Here is a 17127-nt window from a genome sequence, read left to right as displayed (position 1 = left end):
AGGAAAAGTGAGATTTTAAACTCCTTGCAGAATCAGACCAATCCCAGCAGCCTTCCAGCTCTGTTAGATGCTTTGATGGGGACTCAGTTTTGTCAAAGTTGTATCTCTGGCAGATATTCCCTCCTCAGAAAGGGCTGAAGGCAAATATGCAGAGATGTTCCAACATCTCTGATTGCAACAAAAACCAATAGTGTTTTGGAAAATCTGACTTGGATTAGTTAGAAGAGAGGCTGGCAGAGACAGACTGAATTCTAGCTGTTATTTTCCAAATCCAACTTTCCTCTGAATGCAAACACTCCATTTAGCTGCACTAAATGTGCACACTGTGCAAGTGATGGGTAAGAGTTATGTTGGCTTAAGACAGTTTTATCTCTTTGTAGTGAACAGTTAATTTTTCTATAAATCTTGAAAGATAATTAATTGAATTAAAATACATTACAATATTGTTTCAATACTGTCTTAGTATTTTTAACTACAGACCTGAATGGAGGGAGTAGTTGCCTCATTACTACTGATCTCCTACATCAACTCACATAAACTGTAGATTTTGAAATGAAAGAATATTCAGCCAAAGCTTTGTGAGGGATTTAGGCTGACACAAGAACTTTTACAGCTATATCTTGCTTGTTCAGAAATGAACAGAAACCTGTGCTCTCCTGATGTTGATAAGGGCAGTAGAACAGAACAGCATTTACTCTTATCAAGGACAGTGGAACACAACAGCACAGCTTTGGAGAAACAAATAAAGGATGTAAATCAGGCAAACAGAAGTCAAGCAGGCAACAAATTGCAAGAAGGATGCCAGCTCAGCTCTGCAAGGCTGACAAAACAGAAGTTAGGCAAAACAACAACATTGCATTTACTCAAAAGCAGGGGTTGAGGAATAGTCACCTAAAATGGACACCAGAATTTGAAGACTGTTATAAATGATCAGCCAGAAATCCAAATTAATAAATGTGAAAGATTTTATTTCCACAACCAAAATAGGGTCCTCAAAAACCACAGTCAAGGAGACAGCGTCGAGCCCAGGATCGGCGCTGGGTGAACCTGGATCTGACCTCTATCACAGGGGATATCCCTCTGTTCATGAATGCCACTTCCAGCGGGGCTGTTTTATTCATTTTTTTATGCCTCAGGCAGAGGTGCCCCGATTTCTTTTGTAACCTCACATATGTATGACAGTTTCTTTCACTGTGCAGGGCTGGACAATCGCTGTTTCCTGAGTAGTGGCAGGCACTGATGTGTCAGGGAAGTTGCATATTCAGATGTAAGTTCCTTGGCAGATGGTTATCTTGATTGATGGTTGTCGCAGACATCTTTCATGAAAAATCCTTTCTTAGGATTTTTCCTTGTGAGAAGCTGCAGTTTCAGCAACCAAAGTAAACAATGGTTATCTGCTGCTGTGGAATGCAACAGGTAGACCCGTGATTGGTCTCCTGTGGGTGTTTGGATTTCTTGACCACTCATGGCAGAGCTGGCTCTTGCTCTGTCTGAGACACAGATCTTTGTTATTCATTCTTGTCTATTCTTAGCTTAGCTAGCTTCTGAAGAAACCTTTTCCTTTCTATTTCTTTTTAGTATAGTCTTAATGTAACATATATCATAAAATAATAAATCAAGCCTTCTGATCATGGAGTCAACATTCTCATCTCTTCTTCATCCTGAAAACCCTTGTGACCACAGTCACAGATGGTATCTACCAAGCAATGATCACCCTTGGGTGTTCCCTGGTGGCTCCAGAGGAAGCCCATCTCTGTGCTGGCCACGTTCTTTCATTGGTAAACGAAGCATTGTTCTCCTGCTGCCTCCAGGAGTTTCAAAATTCCATAGTTATCTGTCTCTGGGCTGCTTGTGGTCCGAGACTTGGATTTTACAATTTTTATAGTATACATTATCCCCTAAGCATGAATTATCTTATAACATATATTACAAAGACGGACTCCAAAGAACCATGTAAGGACTTCTGGTAAGATGTGTGGCTATGTAAAATAAAGCCAAGGAAGCAGGGATAGCTAATGAATATGTAATCAGTGTGCATGATAAAATCCCTGTTCACCCAACACTCATCCCACTGGAATGGAGGAAGGATCCCCCTGAGTGACCAGCATGTTACAATAAAGAATGTCTTCTTCTAATACTCAAAACTGTGTTATAAAGTTTCTATCCGGCCAATTTCAGTATCAGTGCAAAGTCAGCTGGCCCATCCAGGGCCTCAACAGCTCCATCCTCTTGGAGCCTTGGCCCAGAGCCACACTGAGCACACTTGGCTCGACTGAACAACTCCAAAAGCACTGAGGAACCCCATCCCTGACTGCCTGTACAGTCAAAGAGCCATCTGCTTCCCAGCCCCCACCTATGCCCACATGGTGGTTATTGCTACATTGGATGTTGAACATCTCAGTGTATAATTTTGCATGACATTGCCAGCAGCACCACTTTTCTTCAGTGTCTTCCAGGAAAAAAATAGAAACAAACAATTTCTGGGAGAACTGCAGGAAAAAACCCCACAGGTCAGTCAAAAACACATGGGGAGGAGGTGGTGTTAGGGCAAATGCTGCTGCCTTTTGTGGGGTCCTGGACTGCTGTTCTGCAGCACAGGCACAGATGAGATAATAATGGAATTATCACAGAATCACTAAGGTTTGAAAAGCCCTCTGACACCATCAAGTCTGGTTGTTAACTCAGCACTGTCTGGGCCACCACTGAACCACATCCCTCTGTTGAGGAATCCATTCAGTGCCAGAGCTGGTGGCGCAGCTGCAGTGACAGCTGCAGATTGAACTCCCTGAAGAGAGGATGGGAAATGCCAGCCCAGTGCATTACAAAGGGCACTGGATTTGTGGCCCAGCCAGGTGCTCAGACAATGCAAGAGCTGAGGACTAGGGAGGAAGAGCCAAGACTTGCACAAGCTTGGACTGTGAGGGGATAAAAGCCCAGGAGTCCTTTGTTGGGCTGCTCCTTGGAGGCACCAGATTGTTATAAATGATCAATCGAAAGCTAATGTAATATATGGTAGGGATAATTCATGCTATTAATGTATGGTATAAAATATTGTGAAATCCAAACCATGTCTTTTGACCACCCCGGCCAGGAGCAGCTGTCTTATTTAGATTCCACTAGTTCTGGGACACAAGTTAAGATAACGATCTACGCCTTAATGTAACAATAGAAGCTTCCAGGGTGATAATTACCAGTTTCTTGAGTTGTCCAGAGCCACCCAAGAGCGATTATCGCCTTGCCTATTGCGTCTATCAAGATAGTCAGCTGCACCAACCTGATACACCTGAATATAAGGCTCTTCCTAAGCAGATCGGCTCCTCCTAAGTGGATCGACGCCGATGGCACACCTGGACTCATCCTTTGTCCACCTCTGCACATGGAAAGCAACAGTGATGCATGTGAAGAGCCACAAAGGAAATTCGGTCATCTTTGCCTCGGGCAGAATAAACTGTATAAAACTTCACTGCGCAAAGCCGTGAGCACGAACGGGGGAGACCTCTGACACTTGGGAGGTCAGATCCAGGTTCACCCAGCGCCGCACCCAGGCTCGACGCTGTCTCTTTGGCTGTGGTGGTTTCGAAGACTGAACTTCGGTCTCACCGACAAATTAATAAATCTTTGCTAAATTTTTGATAATTTTGGCTCACGATTTGATCATTTATAACACTAATTTATCAAAAAATGAGAAAATATTTATTTATCTTTTTCCACAATCAAAATACAGTCTTCAAAACCACCACAGCCAAAGAGACAGCGTCGAGCCTGGGTGCGGCGCTGGGTGAACCTGGATCCGGCCTCTATCGCATTGGACCCTCCCCCGTTCACGAGAGCCACTTCTAGTGGGGATGTTTTATACAGTTTATTATGCCCGAGGCGAAGGACTACAAGTTTCTTTTGTAACTCCGCATATTCATAGTTGGTTCTTTCACTGTGCAGAGCTGGACAATCGCCATTTCCTGGTTGATAGCCAGCGTCGATCAAATCCGGAAGTCGCATATTCACATGTATCTTTCTGACAACTTCAGCTATCTTGATCAATGTTATTCACAGGGCAATGATCGCTCTTAGGCATCTTCCTGATCACTCTTAGGCATCTTCCGATGGCTCGGGATGGCGGTGATCATTGTGATCATTGCGCTGGGTGCGTCTATTCATAAGCTAAATGCCAAGCGTTATCCTGCTGCCTTCATGAATTTTGGAATTTGAATAGACGTCTGCCTCTCAGGCTGCTTGTGGTCAGAGACTCATTTGGATTTTACAATCTTTATAAAATACATTCTTTTATAGCATTAATTATTTCTCAACATATATTATAAGCTCAAGCTGTTTCACTGTTAGTGTGCAGGAAATAAAGGGCTTTATGGAACGAGACATCTGAGACTCCCATGGGAAACCTGGGGTTGAACTGGTGAGAAAGCTGGTCTGCCTGTGAGAGTGGGGAGTGCAGGGAGTCAAACAGGGCACGCCTCAACTCACTGGAGCTGCTGCTGCTGCTGCAAAGGGGCTTCAGTCCCAGCAGTTAAAGTCACTGGTGGTGGAAGAGTAACTGCCAGAGAGCCTTGGGAATGGGACAGACTGGGAAGTTTCCTTAACACCCAGCTGCCCCATCCACATATTTTTTGAACACTTCCAGGAGTGGTAACTCCCACACTGCCCTGGGCAGCCTGTTCCAATGCCTGACTACCATTTTAGTGAAGAAGTTTTCCCTGATATCCAATCTAGTCGTTCCTTGGTAGAAACTTGAGGCCATTTCCTCTTATCCTGTCACTTGTTGCCAGAGAAAAGAGCCTGGCTCCATCCCCCTGTCAGGGAGTTGCAGAGTCTCACCTGAGCCTCCTTTTCTCCAGGCTGACCCCCTCCAGCTCCCTCAGCCACTCCTCATGATCTTGTGCTGCAAACCCTTTTCCAGCTGTGTTGCCCTTCTCTGGATAAACTCCAGCACCTAATCCATGCGGACAACATCAAGGACTGTAGGGACCAGCCACACTAGAGAGCCTAAAAGCAGCTTCCTGGGTGAGAGAGCCATCAAGGACTGTAGGGACCAGCCACACTAGAGAGCCTAAAAGCAGCTTCCTGGGTGAGAGAGCCAGGGCAATGATTTACAGTCATGTGGCAGGAAATTCCCCTCTTTCTACCTCTGTTCAAACAAGCTCATCTAGTTTACATAATCCCTAAAAATGTAAACATTTCTGCTTATAGTGCCTGCACAAGTCCACACTTACCTCCTCTTCCTTCCTCTCTAGCTCTTGGTAGCCCAGGCAAGTTCAAAGGTATTACAAAGAGCTGGAATTATGCTTGGTATTGTGCAAGAAGGGGCAGACATTACTTGTCATGGTACTATTTAATAGCTTTTTTGTTCCTATATGAAACAAAAATTAAATATATGTAATTAAAAATTGTCGAATTAGAATAAGGTTGGTGGGGTGTAATACACATTGTAGGGGTCTGCCCAAGGGACAAGCTACTTAAAAGCCAAGGTCCGTTCAGAGCCAAGCTGACAAGGCACAGCTGGAGACAGGCACCTTCCTGTAAGTGAGGCAGGGAGGAGGGCACTGGGCTGAGCGGGAATGAGATCTCCCAAGGGTGGGGTGGGGCTCCCAGGTGAGGCTGGCCAGGGCCATTCAGGCCTCCCTGGGTACGCTCAGCTCCACCACGGGGCCATTTCAGCCAGGCTGGCTTGTACTCAGTGATCATTTAGTGCACACTTCTGAAGAGGGATCTCAAAGAAAATCCCGGTCCTCGTAGGGAGGCACAGTCAATACAGCTGGTGTGGTCTGCCTGAACTGCTGTTTGCTCCAAGACCTATTCAAGGGCAAAGACCACAGGATGGCACCAGAAACCAGGGCACAGGCTAGGTTTGGGAAATACCTCGATCCTAAATGTTTAGGGTAAAGCCCTACCGAGGGTAAGGCGAGAGGCCTTGGGAATGCCACACTACTCCGGGAAGGGAGTGCTTCCACTTGGAGACGTTCCTAGAAAAGGGGAAAGGCAGGAGGAGGTGGAGGATAGTACGCGGTCTCCGCGGAGCGCTGCCAGACAGGTACGGCTGCGGCCCTTGAGCGGGGACGGAGGGACAGCCGTGCTCACAGGTCACCCTATCGAGCCACGGCAGCACCGGCGCAGTCCCAAGCCCAAGCGGCACAGCTCCGCCCGCGCTGCCCTCACGGCCGGGGCGGGGCCGCGCGGGGCCCGGAGGGCGCGCGCAGCGAGGCGGCGCCATCTGCCGGCGGGAGGGGGAAGCTGCGAGAGGCGCCGCCCGAGGGCGGTGGGAGGCGGCGCCATGTTGTTTGTAGTCCCGACCCCGCGCAGGGGCGGCTTCCGCGCAGGCGCAGAGAGCTCCGTGCCGCGGCGGGCGGAGTGCGGAGGTGCCGCGGTCCAGGTGAGTCCCAGGCCGGCCCCGCCGGGATCCTCCCCGCACCCGCGGGACCCCGCGGAACCGCTGCGGCTCCGAGACGCGCGGCTGCCCCTGGGCAGTAGGTGCCACGCGGCAACGGCGGGCGGGCCGGAGTCAATAGCAGCCGCGCCCGTGGGCGCTGTGTGTCCCGTCGGGTGATTTCGCCGCGAGGGGGGTCGGTGCCGCCGCCGTCACCCGCCGAGACGCGCCGCTGAGGGGGGGCTCAGCGCAGCCCGGCTCCGCTGTGAGGCGCCGGCCGAGGGACCCGCTCCCCCCGCAGGAGTGGGAAATGATCCTCGTCACACCGGGCTGCGCTGGGAGTGGGGGAAACGCCTCGGAAGTGCCCGAGGTTATTGCGGAGATGGTTTTTTCATGTAAATAACGGACGGGAGTGCGTCGGGCGTTCTGCTTTCTTTCAATTATAGCTTTTCTTTACGGTATTCAGATCTCAGAATTCTCATTTGTTTTATTTAGTTCGGACAACGCAAACTGGGTGTTTATGTTTAATTCGGTCCAGCCTTGTAGGGATATGAATGGGAAAGGAATAGCTTTTGAAGATTTTCGTTGGCTTGATACATTATGTCTCTTTTTTCTGTTTAATGAATGTTTTGTATTTAGTGTAAGTCACAAGGAGTAATTAAATACGTTGTCTCGAAATCAGAGGCTTCTGCTACCTTGAAGACAATCATTCTAAAGGGCACTACAGAAGATGGGGTATTACAAAACAAGCGAGGCTGTGAGCCCTGTCCCGCTGCCCGGCGGCTCGTGGCGCTGCCTCGGGGTGTTGTATTGCCGATTGAGAGCCTGGGGTCTGCACCTTCTTTGGTGGCTCGCAAGGAGGTTGGAGCCGGTGTGCGATAGTGTCGTGATAAAGTACAGTCACAGCATGAATTGCTGTGAGGTTGTGACTTGGTCACACGCGTGTTTGCTCCAGAGAACAGGAACTGTCTGGTAAGGATCAGGGGGTTGTGTGTGGGAAATCCAGAAGAGTTTTTGTGTTTGAATACTGAGGTGATGAGAAGATGGGGGTTACAAGTGGAGAGGTATGGAATACAAGTATGTAAGGCTGGGTTGGACAGGGCTTGGAGCAGACTGGTCTAGTGGAAGATGTCCCTACCCGTGTCAGGTGGGTTGGTATTGGGTGAGCTTTAAGGTCCCTCCCAAACCAGGCCATTCTATGAAGAATCTGGTTCTGCTTTGTGTGTCAGGCATGCTTGTGAGTCTCCCATGTTCAGAGGACTTGGAGGCTCATTGCTTTAGCTTCTGCTTTGCCTTGTCTTTAGAAACATTTGTCTTCCAAATGATGGAGCCTGGCAAAGCAGGTGCAGCAGCAGCAGAGCATCAGTCTGTGGGAAAAAGCAGAAAGGTGATGTAGAGTGAGGGAGCTCAATTTAAAATTAACATGAAAATTTTCTAGCACAATAATTTCCTTGGGCTAGGCGAGCAGACCTTACCAGATGTCTCGCTTAGTGAACTGGGGTGGAGTCCTGAAGAAGCAAAGTGATCAGTAGGATTCATCTGGATTATTGGCCACTGGACTGGGAATTGTTGAGGGGGCTCAAGATGGGCAATGACTGTTCCAATTTCAATTATTTATTTGGAATTTTGAGCCCTGTGTGGCACACAAAGCACCATGTCTTAGGGCAGCAGCTTCATTTGCCTTGTATCAAGATGTTTGCAAAGGTAGAAGCTGGAAATATTACACAATGAAAATTAAACAATATAATACAATTAAAATTATACAACTGCTCGAAGCAGCATTATTGAAGCCTGTAACTATATTCCTAGCTACTCATTCTCCATCTGAGGTTAAAAATTAATTGAAATTAATAAAGGTGTTTGGTTTGGATTTTTCTAATCTCACCTTCAGAAACCCTCCAGTGCTCCCATTTGCAGCTCTTATTTCACATTGGTCATACACAGTCCTCAGTGTTTTCCATTGGAAAGTGTAAGTGTAGTGGTACCTTTAGATTTTGGAAGTTTTATTACATACAACATGTACTATGATTCCTTAAAGATATGCTAGAAAATATTTTTAGAGATACTTCTGAGACTTCTTTTTTAAACATTCTTCTATTGTATGCTCAAGGTAAGCATTACAGCAAAGTAGTAACATATAGGTATTTCAGTAAGAAGCACAAAAAATATAATTGTAGTATAGTGTAAGGATGAAAATAAAAACAAAAAAGAAAGCAATTCAGCTTTAAATTTTGGGGAGAGGATTGTTTTTATGTGTAAGAAGAGACTAGGGGGTTTAATTTTTAATTACTTCATTTTCATTCTCACAAACAGTATCTTAGTTTCCTCCTGAAAAATGGCGAAGCCAAACCCTCAGTTCTGTTTCCATAGGCAGTGCTGACAACATAACCCTCCCTGAGCAGCCCTTATCTTGTACTCATTGTGTCAGCTGTGTCTTGGATAAAAGTAAATATGTCTGTGCTGCCCATGTTGGGCACTGTGTAGGGCTGGCTCAGGCTATTTAAGTCTGTCAATATGATGGCCTGGTTTAACCTGTGATGGTTCCAGGAGCCTGAGGAGCGGTTTGGTAGCTTCCTTGTGTAATGTTGAAGACAGTGGTCCTGTTAGGTGTCTCACTACTCCTCAGTGGTTTCATGTTTATGCAAATGTGGTTTGGGAGGAATAATAAAATCCTGTATTGCTTTTCTCTGGGAATTCTCAGTGTCCTGGCCAGTCCGGTCTGTTATTAAGCAGAGCAGTTGTGATTTGGTCCTGCTGTGGAAAGGGTTGGGTGACTGTGCCTACTACTGTGCAAAGCAGAATTGATGAGAGACTTAAATATCCTCACTTGGTTTTCAGTTCTGCTCTTGTAAATTCTGAATTATAAATGGAATTTGCTGGATTTTTAATGACCTTACTGATCACTCACCATTTTCTATCTGGTCATGTCCCATTGTATTCTGTGACTGGTATAGCACCATTTATTATGGTAATCCAATGAGTGCTGTAGGAAGCATGGAAGGAATAGCTCTGTTTTCATTTGGCTATTGTCCTTTCCAGACTTGGATGCATTTCTCTATTTACAATGGGCCTAGTTCCCCAAAGGGGTTTTCCTTATTTATGTAATATAAAACTAGGAGAGGTTATAAATGTAGTGTTTAATTTTAAAGTAACCTTTACTATTTGGTCATATATTAACCAGACTCTCTTTGTAGTTAGCAGATGGACTAAAGATGTGTAGCTGCACTATTTTTTCCGTCCACAAGAGCTGGAATTGTGGCTTTTACCTGTGAGTTTGAACAGAGAAAGTAGGCAATCAGTTGCTTCCTTTTCACCCCTGCTTTGGTGATGAAGCTGTGTGTTACATCTTAAACTGATCAAAAGACTGGCTTCCATGCCAAAGGGGTGGTCACATATTCTTGCTCTCTCTTGTACCACCTTCAGCATTTACTGGAGGTTTTCCTGATGTGGTTCAGTTTGCTGAATAATCAGAGTACTAATCCAGCCCCTCTGTGTCCTCATCTCCCCAGAAGATCAGCTTTCGCCAGGTAAGAAAGCTGAGTGAGTTCAAAAAGGTCTGAGGAGTACCAGAGACATAACTGATTTTTGTCATGTAAGAACAGTGTTCTTTTCTAACAGTGACCAAAAAGAGAAGATCATAAGATCAGGATGTGTAATATAAACCTTTGCCTGATGGCCCTCCTGTCTCTTGTCATTTGTAGGATATCAAGGGGTAGATGTTGTTTGCTTTTATTTTGCTCATGATAAATGCATTTTTCTTCTGTGAACTAGCCCTTGTCTCCCATCCATTTAAATGTAAGGCACTGCCACATCCCAGGGGAGATTTTCCAGAGCACAGAATCGCCTTGTAGGTGCTGACTACCTCTGTTTTGTTTTGAATTTGACGGTTGCTGCCTTAATTTCCTATCTCTTAGCTGTTGTATTGTTTGGACACAGTAAATAATTGATCTCAATTTACCTTCTCCATTCAGTTGATGATTTCTGTTGTATTTCACTGCAGCAATCTCTGTTTCCAGGCAGAAGAACCCTAGCCTGATTGATTATTTCTCATTTGTATTTTCAAACCTTGTTTCCTTTTAAAAAATATTTTCCTTTCCATTATGTTCCCTTGAAAGGAAGGAGCAGGCACTGCATCCAGGATTTAAGATGTAGCCATTCTATATTTTTATATGGTAGTTTCATTACTAATAATTTTCTAACGTTATTTTTTCGTGCGTTGAATTTCTTTGAACTGATGCTTTACTCAATCTGTTGTGACTCCAGCAAGATTTTCTGAATGTTAATGGTCGGTTTGGAGCACACTACTCTATATGTGAAATATGGACAACTTATCTTCAGACTGGAACTTTATTTGTGCTGAACTTAATCTGTTGTTTTATTTCTCCATTATTACTCTCAGAGGGTTTTTCTGCAGATCTTCAGCCAGCCTTTCTCTTTGTTCTCAGAATAGCTTGTATCCTCAGGAGACTTTCACTGCTCCTTGCCCCTTTTTCCGGACTTTATGAATACAGGGTATAGTAGAGTGCTGCAAAAGGCTCCTTGCAGTCTCTCTCCCTGGGAAAATTGACCACTTATGCCCACCCTCTGTGGTCTGCTTTCAGCTGCGTGTTAGTGCAGGCAGGGGCTTTCCCACTCAGGGTTTTCTGGAGTTGTCCGGATGTTGACTGTGCGGCAGCTCCGCCTGCTGTGAGCGCTGCCCAGGGAGAGGCTCTGCGCATCCTGTGCCCCTCTGGCACTCCTGCTGCCCCACAGTGAGCCTAGTCTGCACACAGCTTGGGCTGAAAATGAGCCCAACAAATTACAAATTAATGCTGATTTAGTAGTGTTGTACTGGCAGTATACACATGTGGGGGTTTAATTAGAATCAGTTCAGTCAGGTCAGTGCATATCTGTGCTTGCTGCTGCTGATTGAAACTGCAACCTTATGGGCTGAACTGCAGTCTAGTGTCTGTGCATACGCTTCCTATTTCAAATGGTCCCATTTGATGCTGTAGTTAGATTAACACAGCTTGGTGTATGAATTACACCTAGGTCCTAATTCAGTTGATTTTGTGACTGTGTTTTTGATGGTTTCTCTGTGCTGAGGCAGATAAACAGTCTGACCCTGGGTTAACCTCTGGAATTCCTTAAACAAAGACAGTGATTAAGGAAGGGGTTTAGTGCATTATGTAAATTAATAAGGATCTAGTAATACTTTTTATCCTATATATGGACTTTATTGTAATTTATTTATAAGCATCATAAATACTTAAAAAATACAACTGGAAATTCACAAATTTTGCTGCCGATACCCTTATAGTGTGTTCTAGAATTATTTGGTGTCTGTGTACATTTAAGTTTTATAAATACAAAGGACATAGATCTTTATTGAAATTTCTGTTCTCTCTAAATTGATTTTTCAGATCTGTTCTTGAAAATTTGCCTTGATTCTCCAGTACTGTTGTCACATGTAGTAGTTTTCTGCTGAGGGTTTTTTTGGTCTGTTTTTGTGTGGAAACTGAAGTTAGGTGCTTGTGTTTTTAACAGTTTCTTTTGGCTATGGTAGTTTTGGCTACTACTTAGCCAATAAAATCTGGGGGTGGGGGAATGGTTTCAGGATGTGAAGGTTATTTCTACCTTTGCATAGGTAGAAAGAAAAACTTGATTTGTGTAAGTGTGTAGTTTTATGACTCAGACTGGAAAAGGAGAGCTTGTGTCCAGATGGCAGATGTGACTTGGGGAGTGGTTTAAGTCAGCTTTTCTGTTCTGCCAGCTCACATGCTGCGTGGTTTGTCTCTGCCTTGGTGGAGAACTAATACAACAGCACTGGGAGTGTTGGGCAAGGACCGGCTGCTCAGTTGACAAAGAAGTGGTTTTAATCGTTGTATAAGAGCTCTACATTTGCTGTTTTGCTTATGCAGTTCATTCTGATATGGTTTTCCAGAAAGAAATGCCCCTTGTTACAAATTAAACTTCTTTTTTCCTTTAGTTTGGATGAAAAGGTTATCAAATACATATCATATGGCCCTCAGGAAAGGCAGGGAAGATTTTTTTTTCTCATTTTACAATGCATTTGGGCTTGATCCATTGGCTGGCCTAAAGAAAGGCACAGAGTTTAGTGAAAATCTTCATGTGGATTAGCTCAACCACAGAATAAAACTATTCTTTCCTGACATGTTTTAAGTAATTAATTGGAAGCATTCATTATTGGGCAAAAAAAAATCAGTGAGAAATTTTTTTTTTATTACTTCTAGCAGTAGGTGGATGGAACACTCACCAGGTATTTCCACCAATTCATGTTTATTAAACAGTCTGTGAGGTCACCAGTCAGTGAGTGGCCTCTCTGCTCCATCCCCACACAGGTGAGCATGGTCACACTGCTGTGAGGTCAAGTGCCTGTGGGGGTCTGCTTTGGAGTTGAGAGCAGAACTGAGGGACCGCCAGGCTGCTGGTTCACAGTGAGGACATTACTTATAGAGGAGGGATATTATTCAGCATTTTAAAATGTGCAATGCCTATATCATGCAACCACTGTAGCTGCTGCTGTGGTGTTGTAAGAAACACAAGGAAGGAGATGTTGCTTAGAAAATTGTCCATCAAGACGTTTCCTTGGTGAGTCCTTGGTTGCCTGTGTTAGCCTGTGGTGCTGGGCTGTAGCCTGGGTTGTGTCCCTGGCTGTAATGTGACTTGGTAGTGTCGGGCACCACGCTAATTCGTGCTGCTCTGCTGTAGAACTGAATTATTGTAACTGAAGAGTTGGCATAATCTAGGGCTCTCAACTGACATTTTTCAGTTACTAACCTGTCATTGCCAAGATTTCAGCACAAATGTCTAAGTTGCAAAAGGACTGGACTTTTCCAGCAGAGTGAATACAAAAGCACAGGGGGGGCTGTAGCTTTGTAGAAAAAGAGCTAATGGAGTAGTTCAGGTCATCTTTGCTTAAGTGTAATTTTGTTTTTTCCCACTGCCACACTGAAGAAAAAGCAAGGCCTCCACCACAGAGAGGAGCAGCGATATGGGCTGTGTGCTGTAGAGATCCAGGTGTACCCCAGCCTGGGAATGCTGCCATATGTGATGGGGGTCTTGACATAAGAGAGTAAAGGTTTAACTTTTTTTTTTTTTTGCCACACTGAGCAGGACCATTGCCCAGATATTCAATACCTTTTGGACACTTAATTTCTGTATTTGTAACTGCTTTAAATAGACTTGGAGTTCATGGCTATCCTGCCCCTGGACTCAGTTGTGGGGTTGACCACATGAGGCAGGAGCCAGAGACAAGTTGCCTGTGATTTCAAGGGATCACAAAGTTTTTCTAAGCTTCTACTAAAATGCCCCAAACAACTCAAAGTATTTCCAGCTGCCAGCCAAGCTTCAGGAAGCACCTCCACGCGTGGGCGAGCTCTGTTGCTCTCCAAATGCTTTTTTCCTGATCTCTTCAGCAGCAGTTCAAATCTTAAAAATATGAGCATTTCTCCTGTTTCCAACATGCAAAAGAGTTATTTATGTGGAATTGCAAAGTGTGATGCTTGCAGTTGGAGAAGCTTTTGAAAAAACTTAAGGCCAGATTTTTGTTTTTTGTTCTCCTGGTGTTTGAATATGTGCTTGTCTGGATGTATTCCATGTGGTCAGAGGATCTGTGACCAGACTCTTTGGTCACAGTAATTGCTGACTGATTTTTTGTGACTGTGCTCCAAGGGAAGGAGCCATCTCAGGTCTGTGATGGTTACTCAGAGGTGTTACTTACTTTAAAAGTAGTTGACTGTACTGCAGCACTCCCTGTCACTCAGCCAGTGTTCCAGTTCTCACCCAGGACCTGCAAGGGAGTTAAAAACCTTTGCTGATCTGATTTCCTTGGGGTCTATCCTGGTTTTTCTGAAATTCTGTGGTGGCGTTCTGGGAAGCATGGAGTTAGAGGTTCAGGGATAAAAAATGCTGTCATACTTGCATCCCACCACCCCCCTACCCCCACCCAAATCTTACTTTCTGATATATCTATACTTTGGGTGGAAAATGGAAGATTTTTTTATGATTTAGTGTTTTAGTTATCAGACTGAATGATCTTAAAAGATCTTTTCCAGTCTTAAGGACATGCCACCTTTCTGATCCCTCTCTGGCCTGAGATAGTCATACCAAAGTAGTAACAGAGACTTCTTGTGCCTACCTTAACCACATGTTTTTTACTGGTTTTGTTTGTTTGGTTTCCTGTTGATGTTGACTATGTCTTCATTAATTCTTTCTAAATGCATAGGAATGTTGGCAACAGTTTCCGAATTTTAGGTAGCCTGACAGGCCTGTATCCAGGTATTTGAGCAGTTCTTGAAATCTGGGAAACAACAGTGTCAACACCAGGGCTGCCTGGTCACTTCAGAAGTACTTCAGAAGCTTCAAAAGAATAATGAACCCATCAAGCCCTTTGGATAGTGATTGAGCTTACACTGTGAGAAATGGCTTTTGATGTGACATTTGGTAGTAATCATCTAAATGAAGTGTTTGCAAGGGGAATTCTAGGCCACTATAACTATATATATGCTGCACTCACACCAGTATAAAAATGTCTTTAAAACTATTTGCAGAGCTTACCAGTTGGTTTCTCAGGAGAGGGAGTCTGGTGCCTGTTCCACGTGAATGCATTCCATTTCTGGCAGTGATTTTAGGTGTTAGATAATTACATTTCCTTACTGAACATTGTTTACGAAGTCTGCCATTTTGCCTTTATTTTATTTATTTATTTTATTTTTAACTGTGATATCCTGAAGGAAGCAGAATTTCTGTAGGAATTCCGGCATCAGCAGTGAAGAGCAGATGAGAATGTGCAGTGCTGGGAGGCAGCGCAGAAGCAGCTTTTGGGAAGGGACAGTGGAGCTCAGTGCTTGTGCCACTTGGTGCTGAGCTTCAGGAAATGTCCTCAAGAGCTGGTTTGATCTGGGGAGAAAAAACTTTCTTCTTCTTTTTTCCTTGTTTAAAAACATGTTTTTGAGGTTGTGAAACAAGCCCAAGACAGCCTTCAAATGCCAGCTTTGGAAATTGTGCTGCATAGGATTTCTCAGACAGATGGAGGAGACATTCACTGAGCATTTTATTATCTTTTTTTGTCAGTAGTAGAAGAGTAATGCATGTTTTTCCTTGGGCCTTATAAAAGATAACTGCTTTTTCCCCTCTTGACTTCAATTGTTTTATTTTTCTTTAATAAAGACAGGAGTTTCTTAACAATAAAAGTAATAAAACAGCCAGAGAAGCCTGTGCTCCCTTTAAAAAAAGGAGGAAATAAGAAATAGGATAAAGTCCTTTGTATGGCATAGTAAGCTTTGAAGAAATTCACAGCAGAATAGAAATATGAATTTTAAACTGTGTATAAATGCAGGAGAAATACTGTCAGTACTTAATTTTCATAAAATAAGAACTGTTTAGGCACATATTACTCAGCCATTTAGGGAGGTTTCCAGAATATGAATCTCTCTGCTTTCTCTCATTGGTAGATAGTAGTCCTTGGGGGAAAAAAAATTGGAATGGCTTAAAACACATTGCACCAGAAAGCTTAATTTGTTATCTGATCACTAATTCTCTGAACTGCAAAGTGTTGTAATACAGATATCTTGCTTTCCAATACTTTTATTCACTGATGTGATATATTAATGTTTTCTCAGATCTCTAGTCTTCAACTGTTCTGGGCTATGGATTGATTATAAACATGGCACTTATGCTGCTGTTATTATCCTAAATGAACTGCTTATGCGGAAGCCATCATCAATCACCTTGTTGGCCCAAAACTTACTTAAGCAAATACAGTCTTTGTATTGTCAAAACATTCAGTAAGGAAAAGCTCACAGAGTTTAAATCCTGATCTTTAAATATTTCATTTAGTGAAGTCTGAAGTATTTTTAGCCTATCCTTAATCACTGGACTCAAATTTTCTTTTGTGTTTTTAAGGTTTTTGAGTAGCAGTGATTCCAGGGTCTGGGACCTCAGCTTTCAAGACTGGCACTTACCTTTCCATCCATCAAGGGACTTGTTCCATGCCCTTGGTCTCTGCTTTCCTGCAGCAGGGTTCAATAATCTGTGTGGATCAGAGGTACAGGGAAAGCCAGGTTGTGGGGAGCAGAGGTGTCGTCCTCCTAGCGTCTTCTGATGCCTCTGAACTCCTGGGTGCAGTTGCAGTAGGAGGGGGATTTCTTTCTCTTGTCTGGCCAAGCAGACAAGGCCTGCAGTGGTTTCTGAGCAACTATGAGAAAGTTCCATCCTTATTTTACTGGCATGCCTGTATACTGCTAATTTTTAACAATTGCATCTTAACAAGGACATCTACTGCTTCTTCCTCTGAGCACCTGCATTAACAGATCACCTCTCTCTGGTAAGAAGTTTGGTGGAGAGGTGCTGTGCTGTTTCTCTCCTGCAGTGGCTTGATGAAGAGCCATGACTTTTATTACTGATGATTGCATAGTAGAAGGTAGAAAACAGCTTTCAATCAGTGATGGTGAGGGTTCTATTTTCCTCCAAGCTGTCTGCAGAGGCATTGCAGGAGAAGTAGCTTCGGAGCTTTTACCTCTTTCTTGGTTTCTTCCCTGATTACGTCTTAATTTGGAGGAAAATCAAAACATTTAATCTCTAACTGAGGTGAATATTTAACAGGAGTGTATCCCGTGCCACTGTATTGAGCTTCAGTGGAAATTGTTGGTCCCTTCATTCAGTGCAAAGGTATTTCACGCTGACTCAAAAGATCCCAAGAGAAACAAGACTTCTTAATCCCAATGTGTGGTTTGGTAAAGGAATTGCGGAAA

General features: G+C 44.0%; 1 protein-coding gene across 3 annotated transcripts in view; it reads left to right on the top strand.

Moving 5' to 3' along the window:
* Positions 1 to 6242: 6242 nt before the first annotated feature.
* The window catches only part of NDRG3 (NDRG family member 3), a 58668-nt gene continuing 47783 nt past the window's right edge, over positions 6243 to 17127 (top strand). For all 3 annotated transcript variants that reach the window (XM_054644386.2, XM_054644385.2, XM_054644384.2), the window contains exon 1: positions 6243 to 6379. The gene's annotated coding sequence lies outside the window, so the exon portion shown is untranslated. The remainder of the gene's footprint in view (positions 6380 to 17127) is intronic.

This window comes from Agelaius phoeniceus, chromosome 17 (assembly GCF_051311805.1).
Source record: "Agelaius phoeniceus isolate bAgePho1 chromosome 17, bAgePho1.hap1, whole genome shotgun sequence".
NCBI lineage: Eukaryota > Metazoa > Chordata > Aves > Passeriformes > Icteridae > Agelaius > Agelaius phoeniceus.
The sequence above is the reverse complement of the archived record's forward strand: the minus strand, read 5'-3'. Positions and strand labels throughout refer to the sequence as shown.